At 38.5% G+C, this 20,657-nt stretch overlaps 1 non-coding gene across 1 annotated transcript; it reads right to left on the bottom strand.

The window, feature by feature from the left end:
* Positions 1 to 1,844: 1,844 nt before the first annotated feature.
* Positions 1,845 to 1,969, bottom strand: LOC116269915. The gene has a single exon (XR_004177725.1). It is a non-coding gene; the product is annotated as a U4atac minor spliceosomal RNA (small nuclear RNA).
* Positions 1,970 to 20,657: the final 18,688 nt, after the last annotated feature.

Genomic DNA, 20,657 nt, shown 5'->3' on the forward strand with positions numbered 1-20,657 from the left:
TTCAAATAACTTATTCAGTTCATTTCATGGTCATTTTGGTCAGTTTTCTTTCTATCAGTTTTATTTTATCATTTACATAAAACAAAATTAATTCTTTTTAAGGATATAGTTCAATGAGCTTCGATGAGTGTGTACAGTCACAAAACCACTGTCAGTGTCATTTTCATTATTCTTAAAACTTCCTTTATTCTCCTTTGCAGTAAATATCCTGCTTTAATTCCTATCCTCAGTCAATGATCTGATTTTTGCAACTATAGTTTTGTTTTTTTCCAGAATGCTATGTAAATCAAATCTGGTTTCTTTCATTTAGCCTGATGCTTTTGAGATTTGTCCCTGTTTCATTTATCAGTAATTTGCTTCTTTTTATTACTGAGTGGTATTCCACTGTAGGGATGTACAATAATTTGTTTATTAATTCACTAGTTGACGCATATTTGAGTCATTTCCAATTCTTGCTAAGAATAAAGTTTCTATAAACATTTGCATACAGGTAATTTTTTTTTTTTTTTTTTTTTTTTTTTTTTTTTTTTTTTTGAGAGACAGTCTCGCTCTGTCGGCCAGGCTGGAGTGCAGTGGCATGATCTCTGCGCAACCTCCGTCTCCCAGGCTCAAGCAATTCTTCTGCCTCAGCCTCCCGAGTACCTGGGATTACAGGTTTGTGCCACCACGCCCGGCTAATTTTTGTATTTTTAGTAGAGACGGGGTTTCACCATGTTGGCCAGGCTGTTCTCGAACTCCTGACCTCAGGTAATCCACCCGTCTCAGCCTCCCAAAGTGCTGGGATTACAGGTGTGAACCACAGCGCCCAGCCGCATGCAGGTCTTTACATGGATATATATTTTCATTTCTCTACAGTCCCAGGAATGGGACTGCTGAGTCATGTGGTAAGTGTATGTTTAACTTCATCAGAAACTGCCACACTGTTACCCAAAGCAGCTGTGCCATTTTGCATTCTCACTAGCAAAGCATAAAACTTCCAATTTGTCTGTATCTTTACCACTACTTGGTATTGTCAGTCTTTTAAATTTTAGCTGTGTAGGCTGGGCACGGTGGCTCATGCCTGTAACCCCAGCACTTTGGGAGACCGAGGCGTGTGGATCACCTGAGGTCAGGAGTTTGAGACCAGCCTGGCCAACATGGCGAAACCTCTTCTCTACTAAACATACAAAAATTAGCCAGGCATGGTGGTGCACGTCTGTAATCTCAGCTACTCGCAAAGCTGAGGCAGGAGAATGGCTTGAACCTGGAGGCGGAGGTTGTGGTGAGTTGAGATCGCCACTGCACTCCAGCCTGGGCGACAGAGTGAGACTCCATCGCAAATAAATAAACAAATAAATGAATAATTAACTGTATTTAATGGCATTTCATTGTGACTTTAACTTACATTCCTCTAATAAATAATCATGTTAAGCCTTTTTTTCAGTGCTTATTTGACATGTATATTTTCTTTAGTGAGATGTATATTCAAACATTTTGCACTTTTTACTAATGGATTGTCTTATTGAATTTTGAGAGTTCTTTATATATTCTAAATATGTTCTTTATCAGATATAAGTTTTGTTAAATTAGTAGACAAGCTACATATTTTAGCTTGTCTACTAATTTTCTTATGGTGTCTTTTGAAAAGCAGAAGTTTTAAATTTCGATAAATTTCAAGTTACCAGTTTTTTCTTTTATAGTTCATAATTTTTTGTCCTATATAAAAAATTTTTGCTTAACTCAAGATCATGAAGATTTTATCTTAGGTTCTACTTTAGGCATTTTATAGATTTAGATGTATACATTATTTTAAAATTTTATTTATTGTTTTATTTTTTTACTGTCATGGAAAATCAGGTTTTTATTTTTCCAAAAATTGCACCAAAGTAAAGCAAAGCTCTAGTTGATGTAGGTGTGTTGTGTAGGTATTAGCAGTAGCGCCCTCACAAGCACTCATTGAACAGTAGCGCAACCCCAAGGGAGGAATAGTTAGCTCTATAAATCTTTAAATTCATGGCTATAATCCATTTCAAGGTAATTTTTGTGTAGGGTGCAAGGTAAAGGTTGAAGTTTTTTTTTGTTTGTTTGTTTTTGTTTTTTTTTTCATGTGGATATCAATCGTTTTAGAGGCTTTTGGCTTTAAAACACTATTCTATCCTCATTGAAATAACTTGGCTCCTGCAGTGCAAATCAATTGACTGTATATATGTAGGCCTATTACTGTTCCCATGGGTCGATATGACTATGCTTATGCCAATAATCTACCACACTGACTGATTACTGTAGCTTTGTAATAAGTCTGGAAGTCAGGTGGTATAAGTCCTCCAAATTATTTTTCTTTTCCAAAACTGTTTATCCTAGGTCCTTTGCATTTCCATATAAATGTTAGAGTCAGTTTGTCAATTTCTAAAAACTTGCTGGAATTTTGCGTGGGATTGCATTAAACCTATAGGTCAATTTGGGTAGAATTGCCTCAACAATACTGGGCCTTCTGATCCACATACACAGTTTATCTTTACATTGACTTCAATCTTCTTTAATACCTTTCAGCAATATTTTGTAGTCTTCAGTGTATGAACTTCGGACACACTTTGTTAGATATATCATGAAATATTTTATAGTTTTGAGGCTATTTTAAATAATGTTTAAAAATTTTGGTTTTCAGTTATTCATTGCTATTATTTAGAAACACAAATAACTTTTATATGTTGACCTTGTAATTTCTAGGGCTGCTATCACAAACTGTCACAAACTGGAGGGCTTAAAACAACATAAATTTATTCTTTCACAGTTCTGAAAGGCTGGAAGTCCAGAATCAAAGTGCCAGCAAATATGGTTCTTTCTGGAGGCTCTGAGGAAAGCATGTCCCATGCCTCTCTCCTAGCCTCTGGTGGTTGTCAGCAATGCCTGACAGTCCTGTCTTGTAGCTGCATCATTCCAGTCTCTGCCTCTACTGCTACGTGGCATTCTCCCTCTGGGTTAGTCTCTGTGTCCAAATTTCCCTCGTCGTGTAAAAACAGCAGTCACCGAATTAAAGACTCACCCTGATCTAGTAAGTCTTCATCGTAACTCATTACATCTGCAAAGACCCTATTTTCAAATAAGGTCACATTCACAGGTACTGGAGGTGAGGACTTGAACATATATTTTGGGGAGACACAGTTCAAACCACAACACTTGTGTCCTGCAGCCTTGCTAAATTCACTTACTAGTTCTCGTATATTTTCCTGCAGATTATTTGGGATTTTCTATATGGATGATCAGTCAGTTCACTTTTGACAAAACACCAGAGCCACATACAAACAAAGGTTTCTCCATATTAACCACTTCTCTTGTGTTATTGCCATAGAGTTCGAGGTTTTTTTTAAAAAAAATGTTTCTGTTAATTCCAATCTTGACTAATCATGCTGAGTCTCTTTTTCAGCACTTATTTGACATGTATATTTTCTTTGGTGAGGTGTATATTCAAATATTTTGTACTTTTTGCTAATGGATTTTCTTATTGAATTTTGAGAGCTCTTTATATATTCTAAATATGTTCTTTATCAGGTATAAGTTTTGCCAATATTTTCTCCTAGTATGTAGCTTGTCAACTAATTTTCTTACAGTGTCTTCTGAAAAGCAGAAGCTTTAAATTTTGATAAATTTTAAGTTATCAGGTTTTTCTTTTATAGTTCATAATTTTTTTGTCCTATATAAAAAATCTTTACTTAACTCAAGATCACGAAGATTTTATCTTATGTTTTACTTTAGGCACTTTATAGTTTTAGCTCTATAAATATTAAAAAAAATTTTTTTTATTTTCTTTTCTTTATCATGGAAAATCTGGTTTTCATTTTTCCAAAAATAGCACCAAAGTAAAGTAAAGCTCTAGTTGATGGTGGTGTCTTGTGTAGGTGTTAGCAGTAGCACCCTCACTATGCACTCATTGGACAGTAATAAACCTTAAGTTGACTTTTCTGAATTCTTTCAAGCTTCTCTTTATACTAGGTGCTGTCCATGTCATCACATGTTTTTCCAACTGTGTAGCAGAGTGGTGGATGAGAATGAAGTGAGTGAGGCATATGCTCCAGCTGCAAAACTTAAGGAGACACCAAGACTTTGGAAATCAAGATAAATAAAACCTTTATGCAATATTTTAGAAGTAGACATTCACACAACAATCCATGATGAACAAAATATCAACAATATAAATAAAGATAGAGGATTTTGTCCTACATTCACATGACCCTGCCTCACTCGCCTCACCCTAAATCTGGCCCTGCTGTCTTGACTGCTATCAGCTGCTCTTTCTGAATGTGATCAGTGTCAGCGAAACAAATTATAAGGTGTTTAGCATGGCTTCAGGTGCCAATTTTGCCAAGCTCAATACAAATCTTTTTTCTCCTACTTTCACCTGATTTAATCCTGTGGTTCAGTTAGTTCTCAGTCTTCCAGTTCTCAGTCTTCCACTCTTTTTTTAAAAATTATTATACTTTAAGTTCTAGGGTATATGTGCACAACGTGCAAGTTTGTTACATAGGTATACATGTGTCATGTTGGTTTGCTACACCCATTAACTGGTCATTTACATTAGGTATTTCTCCTAATGCTATCCCTCCCCCTGCCCCCTACTCCATGGCAGGCCCCAGGGTGTCATGTTCCCCGCCCTGTGTCCGAGTGTTCTTGTTGTTCAATTCCCACCTACAAATGAGAACATGCGGTGTTTGGTTTTCTGTCCTTGTGATAGTTTACTCAGAATGATGGTTTCCAGCTGCATCCATGTCCCTGAAAAGGACATGAACTCATTCTTTTTATGGCTGCATAGTATTCCATGGTGTATATGTGCCACTATCCAGAATCTACAAAGAACTTAAACAAATTTACAAGAAAAAAACAAACAACCCCATCAAAAAGTGGACAAAGGATATGAACAGACACTTCTCAAAAGAAGACATTTATGCAGCCAACAGACACATGAAAAAATGCTCATCAACACTGGTCATCAGAGAAATGCAAATCAAAACCATAATGAGATACCATCTCACGCCAGTTAAAATGGCGATCATTAAAAAGTCAGGAAACAACAGATGCTGGAGAGGATGTGGAGAAATAGGAATGCTTTTACACTGTTGGTGGGAGTGTAGACTAGTTCAACCATTGTGGAAGACCGTGTGGTGATTCCTCAAGGATCTAGAACTAGAAATACTATTTGACCCAGTGATCCCATTACTGGGTATATATCCAAAGGATTATACTCTTCCATTTTTTAAAGAAATGATACCTGTTGTGATAGGTTACATGTACAAGCTTGGTTTCAGGTCAAAGTCACAATTTCAGAGCATATTCTGGATATATGCTGGATATATGAGAGTGTATGTCCAATCCACAAGCCATACAGGAGAATTAGAATAGATTTACATACAAAAAGCTATCTACATTCTTTCTGCCCTGCTTGTCTAATTTCTACCATCACGTGCCCTGTCTCCCAGCCATGTTATTGTGCCAAAGGCAGAAAGCTGACCCACAGTGAGCCTGTTGCATTTTCTTGTCTTTTAATATGGAATCTGGTTTCAGAAATCATGTAGTAAGAACCGTGTGGAAAGGAATTGGAACATCCAAACTCCCAAGCTGTTTTGCACCCACATTCTAACTTGTGAACTGAGAAGCAGAGAAAGTTTATTAGCAAAGGGAGAAGTTTGATGCAGAGAGGCAAGGATGAGAGAGAGAGAGGTAGAGTTAGACTTGGCTTCCTAACGGTTTTCCAGTTCATACTTTCAATCTCTTCCTGAGATCCAACTCTATCCCTTCTTTTGAATTCTGTGAGATACCACATCATTCATGTAACAAACACCACGGCTCCACTTTTTTTCTTATACTTTGAATTTGCTTTCATTAGTCCAAATTAGAGAACCTTGGCTAATATGCTGTTTCCAACTTCCGAAATTAGATGTTTTATCCTCCCTGGGATTCTAAGGAAACTTTCGCAAACTGCTCTTTCCAGTGCTTTTCCCTTGTTAATAAAATCATTTCCTTTAGGAATACAGTTATTCTTTTTTTTTTTTTTTTTTTAAAAAAACACTTTATTTCCATTCTTCTTTCTTTTATACATTTCCCTGGTGATCCTCATGCTCACCTCATTTGCATGGTTCCCAAGTTTACTCTTCCATTATATTCTGTTTTTTCTTAGCATGTTTTTGGTCTATCCCATTGTTAGTGTTTATTAAGTATCTGCATTGTGTAAAAGATACAGAGTCAGATTTCTCTTATTTTCCACCCTATTCATTACCCAAGGTCCAATTTAAATATTATTTTCAACCATACTGCCAAAAGCAATCTACAAATTCAAGGCAATTACCATCAAAATACCACTGTCATTCTTCACAGAACTAGAAAAAACAACTCTAAAATTCATATGGAACCAAAAAAGAGCCTGCATAGCCCAAGCATGACTGAACAAAAAGAACAAATCTGGAGGCATCACATTACCTGATTTTAAACTATACTATAAGGCCATAGTCACCAAAACAGCATGGTACTGATATAAAAATAGGAACATAGACCAATGGAACAGAATAGGGAACCCAGAAATAAACCCAAATACTTACAGCCAACTGATCTTCAGCAAAGCAAACAAAAACATAAAGTGGGGAAAGGATGCCCTATTCAACAAATAGTGCTGGGATAATTGGCAAGCCATATGTAGGAGAATGAAACTGGATCCTCATCTCTCACCTTATACAAAAATCAACTCAAGCTGGATCAAGAACTTAAATCTAAGACCTGAGACTATAAAAATTCTAGAAGGTAACATCAGAAAAACCCTTCTAGCCATTGGCTTAGGCAAGGATTTCATGACCAGGAACCCAAAAGCAAATGCAATAAAAACAAAGATAAGGCTGGGCATGATGGCTCACACCTGTAATCCCAGCACTTTGGGAGACTGAGGCAGGCGGATCACCTAAGGTCATGAGTTCAAGACCAGCCTGGCCAACATGGTGAAAACCTGTCTCTACTAAAAATACACAAACTAGCCAGGCGTGGTGGCAGGTGCCTGTAATCCCAGGTACTTGGGAGGCTGAGGCAGGAGAATCGCTTCAACCTGGGAGGTGGAGGTTGCAGTGAGCTGAGATTGTGCCATTGCACTCCAGCCTGGGGGACAAGAGCGAGACTTCATCTCAACAAAACAAAACAAAACAAGAAACAAAGATAAATAGCCTGGGCTTAATTAAATTAAGGAGATTTTGCACAGCAAAAGGAATAGTCAGCAGAGTAAAAAGACAACCCACAGAGTGGGAGAAAATCTGCACAATCTATACACCTGACAAAGGACTAATATCCAGAATCTACAACAAACTCAAAGAAATTAGCAAGAAATAAACAATCCCATCACAAAGTAGGCTAAGGACATGAATAGATAATTCTCAAAAGAAGATATATAAATGGCCAATACACATGTGAAAAAATGCTCAACATCACTAATGATCAGGGAAATGCAAACCAAAACCACAATGTGATACTACCTTACTCCTGCAAGTATGGCCATAATCAAAAAATCAAAAAATAATAGATGTTGGCAGGGATGCAACAGAGAGGGAACACTTCTACGCTGCTGGTGGGAATGTAAACTAGTTCAACCATCATGGTTGAAGATTCCTTAAAGTTCTAAAAGTAGAACTACCATTTGATCCAGCAATCCCACTACTGGGTGTCGACTCAAAGGAAAAGAAGTCATTATACGAAAAAGATATTTGCACACTCATGTTTATAGTAGCATAATTCACAATTGCAAAAATGTGGGACCAACTCAAATGCTCATCAATCAACAAGTGGATAAAGAAACTGATATATATATATATACACACATCATATATGTGTATATATATGTGTATATATACACACACATATATACACACACACTCATAATAGAATATTACTCAGTCATAAAAGGAATAAATTATGGCATTTGCAGCAACCTGGATGACATTGGAGACTATTATTCTTAGTGAAGTAACTCAGGAATGGAAAACCAAACATCATATATTCTCACTCATAAGTGGTAGCTAAGTTATGAGGATGCAAAGCCATAAGAATGATACAATGGACCTTGGGGACTCAGGGGGAAAGGGTATAAAGGGGATGAGTGATAAAAGATTACAAATTGGGTGCAGTGTATACTGCTCAGGTGATGAGTGCACCAAAAATCTCACAAATCACCACTGAAGAACTTCGTCATGTAACCAAACACCACCTGTTCCCCAATGATCTATGGAAGTAAAAAATTAAAAAAAAAAATCAGCTGGGCACGGTGGCTTACACCTGTAATCCCAGCACTTTGGGAGGCTGAGGTGGGTGGATCGCCTGAGGTCAAGAGTTTCAGATGAGCCTGGCCAACATGGTGAAACCTCATCTCTACTAAAAATACAAAAATTAGCTGGGTGTGGTGGTGGGTGCCTGTAATCCCAGCTACTTGGGAGGCTGAGGGAGAAGAATTGCTCGAACCTGGAGGCAGAGGTTGTAGTGAGCCAAGATAATGCCATCGTACTCCAGCCTGGGCAACGAGCAAAACTCTGTCTCAAAAATAAATAAATAAATAAATTAAGTTTAAAAAATGATTTCCACTATGAGCCTGTCTCACCAATCTCTTTTTTTCCTTCGGAAAGAATATAGACAGCTTTTTGTATATAAATATATTTGAATTCTCCTCTATTATATCCCCCCAAGGCAAGGAATCATATGTTACTCATGCTTGCATTATGAGCACTTAACATATAGGAAGTGATGGGAAGGGCTGGTTGGATAAATTAGCGAATTAATGAAAAGGGTGGCCTACTTTGCCACATACGAAATTGGGGAACATACTTGATCCCAAATATCCCTTAAACATTAGGTTCTTCTGGTCTCTGCTATTCTAAGTCCCGTTCTTTTCTCATTTTGCCCTGTTTCCCCAGATGATCTCAGTTACTGCCATGACTTGAGTTACCATCTGCCATATGTGAGTCCATCCTGAGTCTATATTTTTAGTCCAGATTGTCTCCGGAAAGCTAGACCCATAATTCTAATTACTTATCAGGAAGCACCAGCAGGTGCTTCTGCAGGCACCTCAGACTCAGTTTAGTCTGCCAAATCCACCCACTTCATTCCATCCTCCCTCTCTTCCTTCTTTTTCTCCTTCTTCTCTGATGTTCCCTAAACAATGAATGGCAGCATTACTCTGTCAATTGCACAAACACCGGTGGATGGTTAACACAGAGCACATTGCCTGGTGCCTAGTAAGCACTCAATTGATATTTATTGAGTAAATAAATGCCACACACTAAAATGGTCAAATCAGTTGAAAATGATAGATTTGATGATTACATTCAGAAATAATCTTAGACTTAATAGTAAAAAGCTAGAATGAGAATAAGCCCTGGGAATTTCCTGTCTTTCACTTTTGCTGCCTTTGAAACATTAAGCAAATCAACATCGCTCATGAGGTCTGACTTGAAGATCAGACCTAGAGGCTTATTATTTGTGATCCTCCAGGAAATGTCTGCAATGGTTTCCTTTAGACAAATGGGACTTTGTCATTATGCCCGATCATGGACAGTCTTTATACACACGCCAAGGTAAATTTTTCTGAGGTAAGCTTATAGGGATTGAGGACATACTGTGTATTATTCTATTGGGAATAAGGCTGATAACTAAACGTTCATTCTTCTATCCCAGGCTAATATTTGAGGCATCAGTGGCAGGGGAAACAGCATGAGCTTTGGGTGTCACACTGGTTTGAGTCTGAATTCCAGCTCCTCCATTTACCAGCTTTGTGACTTTGAACAAGTTACTTAAGTTTCCTGAATCTCACTTTCATCTATAATATGGAGAAAATATTATGCATAGCATAGGGTTATTTGGAAGTAGATATGTAATAAGTTAAGCATAGTCTCTGAAACAAGGGTGCTCACTAAATGTGAGCTTTCTTCCCTTGCCTTGTTAGATGTGTGGTGATCTCTAATTTGGTTACTCAACTCATCTTGATTGTCAGTTTCCTCGTCAGTAAATGAAATAATTACACTATCCACAGAGTTGATGTGAGGACTGAGTGATAGTGTTTTAAAGTGACTATCACATGATACATAGTGATTAATCACTACTAGATCCCTTTCTTTCTTCCTTCTCAGCAGGGCATGGGAAATGCCTGACCGTATTTTAAGTTTGTTGGAACTTCTAGGTGATCTAGCAAGATATGAACATGGAATATTGTTGCTTTGCTTGTGTGTATAATACAATACTGCTCAACAGAAATGATAAATAGAGGAATCTTGCCATCTTCTGTATGTGACAGTTGCATGCCCCAGCCGACATCATCAGATTTGCCTTGGGGTTTTTCATCAGGGTGCATGTAACCAATGGAAAAGGATGAATGCCTGAGAAGTCTTATTGGTTACTTGGGGGTGCCACGTCCTCTGACTGGTGTAAGCATCAGCCAATCCTCATCCACGTATTAACAGCACTTCCATTATTAATCAGGCAGCTGCTGACTTCAGCTAAATCAAGGTATCTTGCTCGACCCTGTGGACTACTCTCTATTCCTTCCTCCCTTCATTCTGCACAATAACCACCTCCCTACACCCCAACTATACGAATACCATTTTGTCAAGAACTGAGTCCATTCCCTTCAAACCCTTAGGACGTTGAGCTTTCTGCTGCTAGCAACTGCAATAGTTACAGAAATGACTTATTTGTTTAGAAACACATGACTCTAGTAATGAGGAAGCCAGTATAGCTTCAGTGAGTATGCCTTTATAATGATGTGAGTTGGGGAATAGGCATGTATGGAGGCCGGTTTCTCTAGCAGGTGCCACACATTGAGATGATAACCATTGTAAAAAGCTATTTTCCAGGACGGGTGGGGTAACAGATGAATCTCACCAAATCTCATTGGCTTTACTATTACAGAAGCTGTCAATAATCAGCTTACCTTTAACTGGTTGCCTCAGAAGCCTCCCTGTTTGAAATGCTGTGGGTGTGGAAAGAATGGGGGCTGGTAGATGGAGTTTGACTGGTAAGAAGAGGGAGTGGAGCGGAGCCCATGGCAGCGGAGGCCATAGGGGGAGTTGCCATGTAAGAAACTTCTCGTATCTAGGAGCAAACGATTTATTACCCAAACCTCCCACTCGCTTGATAGATTGCTGTTGGCATCTGCGTTATTGGGAAAAAAAAAAAAAAAAAAAAAAGACCTTGCTTCTTAGAAAAAAAAAATTGGTGAGACAAATACAGGACATTCAAATACAGCAGTGGGAAGGAAAAGAAAAGGGAAAATGCTTGGCAAGAATTCAGAGAGCGCGAGAGCCAATTGTCTTTATTGAAATGGCATTGAATTACAAACTCAAAGGAGGTAGTGGCGTCTCTTTTAGTAGAGAAATAAAAAACCATGCCATCCCTACCCGGTAAACTGTGTAGGGAAAACATTAACAACAACTCTATGCGAGGTAGTTTTTTTTGTTTCGTTTTTTTCTTTTCTTATCTCCAAACAAAGAGATCTGTGCTTGCTACCGAAACACCCTAAATATACTGCCCACTACCCTGGTGGTTAAATCCCCCTCAAGAGGGTGACTAGACCAGGCCAACCCTCTGCCCCCAACCCCCTTCTGTTGGAGGCTCTCAGTCTGATATGTCCCGCCTCCCTGCCCCAGCAGAGCACGTTCCCCAAAGCCCCGCAGATGCAGCACGTTTCCAGAACGTGCACTTTCGCAATGGGCGGCATCTCTCGCTCTCTGATGAACGGTCAAAAATGAGATTCTGGATGAGAACAATTAGAAACTTTAATTACCCTCCAGGCATCTCACAATTATAAGCCACATTCTTATTTTTATAAGGAATTAGCTACAGATTGGATAGTGCTTGTCATGCTTTGAAACATTTCCTGCGTCTTTCTGGCATCACTCTGTTCTTGTTAGAATGCTGGCGCTTCTCACATCCCCACTACCGCGCGCCCCCCCGCTGCCCACCTCTCTCTCTCTGTCTCTCTGTATGTGTATGTATATGTATATGTATATGTATATGTATATGTATATGTATATTTTTGGGGGGCTTGCCAATTCCCGCACCTTCACATACATTACCCGTCCTTTCATCTCCAAGATGACCTGAAATGACCTTTTGCTTGGCACGAGACGTGATTCAACTGATAATAAAAGAGTTTGGGGGGAGGGTAGGGGCGGTGTCTGTCTGCGCCTGGCTGAGGAAGAGCCAGGAGGGGGGCGGAGAAGGGGGGGACCATATCCATTTAAAGACGAATGCTGCTGCTGCCTTTCGCTGTGCTATTTCCTGTAATTAATTTTCCACATATCACCTATTACACGAAAATAAAAGTTGTTTTTTTTTTTTAGGGCATACCACTCTCTTTGTTTAACCGGAGATCCTGGGCTGTTTAGACGCGGCGGTGGGTGGTGGGAGCGGAGGAGGGAGAGTGGGGTGGGGGGCAGGCCGGGGGAGGCTGGGTGTCCCCCCGCAGAGAGGCCCGAGCTCTCCGCCGGAATGTGGGGTCGGAACCCCGTAGCTTGCTTTCTTTCTGCCTGGGTGTTTGCTGCTGGGAGCTTCTTTTCAAAGCGACGGCGCCTGCTAAGGTTCCCGCACACAGTTCCCTTCCATTTTCCATCTGCAGCCTTTGAGGGGTGTGGGCTTTTCCCAAAGCTTTTATTTCTTTGTCGTTTTAGGAAACCTCAATTTTTTGCACTGACTCCAGAACTCCAAATGGATGCCGATAGCAAGTCTCATCGATCGTCCCCCTCCCCCTTCTTACATAGGGAGAAAAAAAAAGAACAAACTATTTATTTGGATACTCAGCGAGGTTGTGGGAGTTGCCACAGCAACAGCTCTGAACCTTGCACAGCAAAAGGCTCTTATTGTAGAGTGTCCTGCCTTCCAAAAGATCTCCTCTTTAAAGAAACACTGCTAGCGATACTATATCAGTTTGGTGTGTGTGTACATAGACAGATCATCGACACCATTTGAAGAGACAAAGGCAAGGGTTTACTTGGGTGGTTCATAAGATAATTTTAGTCAAGCTTGACCAGATGAGATGTGAGAAGAGAAAAATGGACTGTGAATTCACGTGGGGACCTGAGATTAGAGAACTTCCTGCCCAGAGTCTTGTGAAATGGTAGAAAGTATTCTAAAGGTGTCCTGTCCCTTCTGGAGGTCATAGCTTGCGTGTGAACTGGTGGGGGTGATTATGCGGGCTTCCTGTTACCCTCTTCTGCCCTTGTGGAAGGGATCTGAGACATGAGATAGATGCTCTGAGCTCAGAGACGTGAGGAACTCAGCTTCCTGGGTTCCAGGAAGAACTTCTTTTCCCTGAAGTGCCTCATAGGCTGGAATTCCATGAAAAGCAAGAGGTTGCTCCACAGTCCCAGTTTCACACCTTCTGGCTTTCCTCGGAAACCATGAAGTCATTAATGCCTCATAGATATTAATATTTGCTAGTCACTACAGACATAAAGGTACAATTAAAGACTGGTCCTTAGCCCCTGCCCTCAAGGAGCTTTCAGTCAAGATGTGGAATAGGCGAACACATAAATACAGGGGAGAAGGAGTGACTACGGGGCTGCCAGATTCATTAAAGCCACCAGCATGATCCCCATTCATTTCTTAGTTCATGGGATGCCTGACAGAATGCCAATCAACATCCCTTTCCTTTCCTTCTTCAAAAGTGCCTCCTTACAGGAAAAATTGTCACTCTGGCCAGATGGGCGCCAGGAAGTTGGCCTTGAGAGTCACACTGTGGAAGGGCACTGCTATCATCTTGAGTGAAAACCTCAGCCCAATTTCCAACCTGCTGTAGAAAAGGAAAAATACTAATATTACTGAGTACCTTCCCTGTGCCATACATGATGCTATTTATTATACTTATAATAAATAACACCTATAATAAATGCCATTTATTAAGCCTATAGTAGTAAATGCTATTTTACACCTACAATAAACACTATTTATTATCCTGTTGAATCCTCATGCGGTCTTTCACATGTAGTACCTGGTTTTTTTCTGAGCCACAGAACATAGGAAATGGTTTGAGTGACTTGTTTTGTCAATTACCCCAAGGATGATGCATAACTAATACCATTCTATATGATAGAAGAGAAATTGATTCCCTTTACACAATGAATGCTTGAAGGCATTAGTTTTAATTCCCTCTCAGAGTCCCTCTTGAGAAAGTTATGAAGTATCCTAACTTAATAGACAAGAAAACAGAGACTCAGGGAAATTGCTCAAGATCACACAGCCAACAATGCCAACAATAATGGAAATTTCCTTTTTGACTCAAAAATGTATAATCTTTTGAGATAGCATGAATAGATGGCTCTATACTTCCATTTGACTATTTAAAAAAAAATAGAGGCTGGGTGTGGTGGCACTTTGGGAGGTTGAGGCAGGTAGATCATGAGGTCAGGAGTTCGAGACCAGCCAGGCCAACATGTGGAAACCCTGTCTCTACTAAAAATACAAAAATTAGCTGGTCATGGTGGCACATGCCTGTAATCCCAGCTACTTGGGAGGCTGAGGCAGGAAAATCACTTGAACCTGGGAGGTAGAGGTTGCAGTGAGCCGAGATCACACCACTGCACTCCATCATGGGCCACAGAGCGAGACTCTGTCTCAGTAAGTAAATAAATAGAAAGTTAAGGTTAGAATTTTCAGTGACTGACAGTCATACTGACTTAAAGAGTTAGTATGATGGAGCTCTACAGAGCATGCACCACCATGACTCTTGCTAATTTCTTCAATAAGATCTTTCTTGTAGAGATGGGTCTCACTGTGTTGCCAAGGCTGGTCCCAAACTCCTAGCCCGAAGCAATCTTCCCATCTCAGCCTCCCAAAGTGTTGAGATTACTGGCATGGGCCACCTCGCCCATCTGACCCCATTATTCCTTAATTTCACATGAAAAGTGGAGGAATAGTAGCATTTATGACATAGGATTGTGGTAAGGATTACCCTGAGATTAAGCATGTACAGCATTTAGCACAGTACCTGGCTCATATGAAATACTATTTATTATGCTATGATTATGCTAATTATTATCATCACTTTTATTTATATTAGAATTGATTGATTAAAATGGATAGTTGACATTTTCTTTCCTATGCCATGGGTGGACCCTAAGCTATATTGTGAAGCTGGTAAGTCTTTTCTTTTTCAACTCTCTGTTTTTCTCTCACCATGTCACTCCTCTTATTTTTAAACATCCATTTATCCTGGCATTCCCTTTCTTCCTTCCCTAGCCTGCTCAAACAAAACAAAAAAATCTTGTTCTGAAAATGACTCTGTGATTAATCATTTACACTAGGGATCAGCAAGATTTTTCTAGAAAGAGGCAGATAGTAAGTATTTCAGGCTTTGCAGGCTGTACAGTCTCTGTTGCAACGGCTCATGTCTGATGTTGCAGTGCAAAACCAGTCATGGCCAATATATACATGAAAGAGGGGGACATGTTCTGATAAAACTTTATCTATGGACACTGAAATTAGTTGAATTTCTTGGAATGTTTACATGTCACAAAATATTATTCTTTTATTTTTTTCAAGCATTTGTAAATATAAAAAAATCCCTGCCTGTATTGATGCATATATTGCCGACCCCCAATGTAATACTTGACCATGAGTTCAATCACTATGACATGCTCAGGAATATTGCATTTTATATTTTCAAGTTCCATAAGAATATACAGGAAACTCTACTTCGGGGGCAGTGGCGTGAATAGTGTATGTGCTAATGGCAGCCTCCTCCCTTGGCTCTCTTTGGAAAGGAAACCTGGCAGAGTGTGACCCAGGTTGGCCAACTGAAGATATTCATTTACTGGAAAACATCCAGGCATTTGGGAAGAGGCAGCAAAAAGAGCACTATTTGTGATGTCGAACTTGGCTTCAATCAAATTTGGATTCTAACCCCTTAGTGGTGTTTTGATTTGTGCAAGTCACTTAAAGTCCTTACACTTCAATTTTCCTAACTATAAAAGTAGAAATAATAATGCCTGTCTCGAAGAGTATAAGACTGAATTATATGTAGTCACTCTATGTGACAATGTATATTAAGAGGATGACAATTACAACATGGTGGACATTTCATAAATGCTTGAAGAGAATTAACAGGCACTCAGCTCATGTTTCCTTCAATCATTTATCGGTGGGGGAAGGAGGGTTCAATCTTTGCTGTTGTGAAATACAAGAATAGGAAGGTTGGACATGATGGTACTTCTGGTATTTAAAAAAAGGTTCTCTGACCTTTTGTGGGGGGGGCAGGTGCAGGGACTAGTGAGAAGACAGGACATTTTTGGCACAGAAAAAAATAGACCTTTAACCCAAGTGAAATGCAATCTTGTACTGCAGAAGCAGTGGCTCTGCCATCAGGTTAGGGCTCAGATCAAGATGACACTGATTTATGAAAGGACAATCAAAGTGTCAGTGCTATTTCTGGACTGGTGTCTTCAGGTAGGTGTCCATTATTACTCATGTAGGCACCAAGGGAAAACTTTCTCTTCACCTTCTGAAGGTTCGCCGAAAAATCAACCGAAAACATGCAGATTAATAAGAGAAAAGACATCCAAATTTATTACTGTGCACATGGAGGAGAACAATGGAGTGATTACTTCAGTAGGGTAGAGAAGCTTATGTATGATACCATCTTGAGATTACAGAAAGAATGGGGGCTTGGATCATGGCAAGACAGGTTATAGGAGGGGGAAAAGAGGAGGCCTGGCTAGCAAAGGTGGTTGTTATGTAGATGAAATCTCACAGGTAGCAACCCTCAGAGAAAAATAGATGGTGAATGTTTCTTTCAGACCTTTAAAGGTATTAGACTCTCTGTTAACTTTTCTCAGATCAGGCAAGGGAAGACCATCAGAGAAAGACTGCCTGCATCAGTGGAGATTTTCTCTGCAAGTGTAAATCTCCCTCACAAAAGGCAACTTTGCAGGGCTACTCCTATTTGCAGGCCCTCTGAACAGCCATCTGAAAATATGTTAAAGAAATATATTTTGGGGTGAAATACTTTAATTTTCTTCACTTGGTTCCCACATGAATCAGGGCTTTAGAAAGTGAATCAGGACTCCTTGAGAAGGTCTTTTTGTGTAGATGAGGGAGGTGTTTCCACATGTGCGTGTGTGTGTGTGAGAGAGAGAAAGAGAGAGAGAGAGGGAAAAGCATACTTTTCTACTCACTGATAAATCTTACGGATGAAGACTGGCCTGGCAGTGTGGCCTGGAAGTTTAGAAAGACAGTGGAGGCAGCCCATTCTAAAGATGGTACTCTTTCACAGTACCAGGTCCTGAACTGAGGAAAAAAGACTCCTTGTGTCTTGAGGGAGCTTACAGGTGCACATTTTTAAACATATGACAATTGAGGTTAATTTGTATTAAAATAATGTATGTAATATTTCTGATAAGTAGATGATTTTTAATATAATTAAAGAAATTGACTTTTAGCATACAAAAAATGTTTTTTCTTTCTGATTTTATCGACATGTAAATATGATGTAAGCACAATTTTTATTGAAGATAAGATCTGGGTTTAGTTTCTCATGATTTAAGATTTTCTTAAAGTTAAAAAATTTTTACATAAATTATATGAGTTGAGTAAGTTATTTCTACAAATTGGTTAAGAAGTAAAAGAATAGTGAATAATATTTAACTATATGAACTTGTATGAATGCATATCTTTCAAAAAGGGTTAAGCTTGTGAATTCTTGTAATGCTGCAAATTGTATGGACATAATATATTAGCTTACGTTGTAATTTCCAGACCTTTAGCCAACCTTAGACTAATATTCAATTGAATTAATATATAAACTTTGGATATATGGGCAATTTATAAGTGAGACAAATATGCAAATATTAGTTACTAAATATAGTTTTAATTTCCCCTGCTCTTTATTTTATATATGTAAATGACTCTAGCTTAACAGGGTATGCAAATGTCTTTAAGTGATATAATATATATGCTTATTTTTTCACTTTAAAATTTGTTAAAATAATATAAATGCTTGTGGAAAAAATTAACTGGATTGTTTTTGTTTCCTGTCTCAGGTCTAGAAAAACAAAAGCTGCTTACAATATGAATTGTTGAGACAATATTAGGTACAATAATTTTGGAGAAATATGAATATGTATACCAGATAATAAATGTGGTTTATTTGCTTTTTAAGAAAAATTGTTACAGTTTATTAGTATGGTAAATTCAATTATATATATATTCACACACCCTTACATACATACATGCATCGTTTTATTTGATATGCTAAGAAAGTTAAAAAGTTTAATGAAATAATCTATTTTCACAGTTAAGTATTTGCATAAGTCTAAATACATACATATAAAGGTATATTAAGATTGATTCAGAATATTGAAAATTAAAAAAATGTAATTTTAAGGCAAACCCTAAATGTAAAAGGTCTGAGGAAGGCAAAATTTGTTTGCTCAAGTTGGTAATGCTAGCGTGAGTTTGAAGGAAACAATGATTTAAAAAAGAAAATTATATACAAAATTGACTCCATGCTAATGGATTTATTCCAAAAATAAAAAGAAAGGAAAGGCTCATGAATCCTCTACTGCAAGTTGTTGTATGGATGACTGTCTCTGTCTGTTTGGGCTGCTATAGCAAAATATCATAGACAGAGGGACTTTATAGTCCTGGAGTCCTAATTCAGTGTCTGGTGAGGGCCCTCTTCTCTCTGTATTCCCATGTATCAAAAAGAGATCATCCCTTTTATGTCTCTTCTTATAAAGGCACTAATCTAATCATGAGAATTCTACTCTCATGACCTAATTATGTCCCAAAGACCTCCAAATACCATTACCCTGGGAATTAGGGCTTAAACATATGCATCTCAGGGGAACATGAACATCCAGTTCATAGCAATAATAATATATATACAAAGTGTAAAATGAGGATTTGGGCTTTCTTTAGAAAAAATGACCAAATTATTCTGCGTCTAGATAACAGAGGTTTTATAAGTCACAAAAAAGATTCTATTAAATCCTGAAACTTTTGGAATATTTTGAATTGCTTTGACAGAAAGTTCCCTTTTTTGTTGACACAAATTAAGTTTTTTAGTAATCATTGTTACTTTTTCTTGTGAGTTAAAAACATTTCTTTATAACTATTTTTTTTTGTCTTTGAATATCCTGACATATTTCTATTTTGTTGCCTTTGATACCTCTTCTTGACTTTCCATTTCTAAGGTAAAATCACCAAATCAAAGCAATTAAACTGTTGAGATACAGTTTAAACAAAATTTATCTTTGGGTTTCATGGTACGACCACTAAGTAGCACAAAGACTGGCTCCTTCACCTTAAGAAAGAAAGGGTGTTAGAAAAAGAGCTTGCCTTTATAACCAAGCTTTTTAAGAAATAGAGCATGGGAAAGATTTAGGCAATGATAGTGTATATTTGGAGACCATTTCCCTTTTTTTCAGACCTTACAAATAAAGGTCACTGCATTCCCTCATCCCTACATTCTTTTGCTCTGCCCTAACCTGATTATCTCTACATTGCAAATTCCTGTACTATTTGATAATCTCATTGGAGTATTTTACTTGAAAACAAGACATTGGATGACCCCTAATGTCTGTTATTAAATTTGTAGTGTAAAAGTGTATTGGTGACTACCTACAAATTGGACCTAGATTGTTTTCTTCCTAAACTGATGTTTGCATTCAGGATAGCCCCTGATATCATCCAGAGTCTATCTTGAAGCATAACTTTCTCTTCTTAGAAAAAAAGATCTTTAAATAATTTAATTCAAGAGGGAGAAAAACTGGGCCTCATTTAGCATTCAAAGTCTTTAACAGCTCAAGTGGAACTCTCAACTGCCTTCTTTTGTCTTTAAGCCCCTTTATTTCATGTTTTATAGGAGACTCACAAGGTGGGAGAATCATACATGCTATGGTTCAGAAAAGAATAGGAGAGCTAGAAAATATCAACAGGACCATAGGACTTCTTGCCCTAAAGGCTCATGAAATTTGACGTACAGTGGTTCATGATCTATATAACACTGGCTCTTTGAGGTGGAATGTGTGCTAGGGGGATTATTGTACTTATGTCTCCTCAGACTTCTCTAGAGTCTTTAATATTACTAACAAGATCTAGGACACACCCACACAATCATGAAATTATGTAAATAGGCTAATCCCTGCATATCTGGTTCTTTAGTGTCTTTGGATTGGGGTTGGGAGCTATTTTCTTGATTTCATTTGTGCATGCTAGGATTCTAGCTTGCAAGTGTACTATAAACACTAATTGTACAATTTCTTCTGTCATAGTCTATTTCTGCTGCTATAACGGAATACATGAGATTGGATAATTTACAAAGCAAATAAATTCACTTGGCTCAGGCTTCTTGAGACTTGGAAGTCCAAGATCAAGGGGCTGCATCTGGTGCAAGTATTCTTGCTATGTCATCCCATGGTGGAAGGCAGACGGGCAAGAGAGCATGAGATATAAGGGAAGGCTGAACTCTCCTTATAACAACCTACTCTCGTGATAATGAGCCCACTCTCATAACAACAAGATTAATTCATTCATGAGGGAGGAGCCCTCATGGCCTAATTACCTCTTAACACCGTCACAATTATAAATTTCAACATGAGTTTTGAAGGGAACATTCAAGCAATAGCATTCCACCCCTAGACCCCCCAAACTTATGTCCTTCTCACTTACAA

This window comes from Papio anubis, chromosome 12, assembly GCF_008728515.1.
Source record: "Papio anubis isolate 15944 chromosome 12, Panubis1.0, whole genome shotgun sequence".
NCBI classification, from domain to species: Eukaryota; Metazoa; Chordata; class Mammalia; order Primates; family Cercopithecidae; genus Papio; species Papio anubis.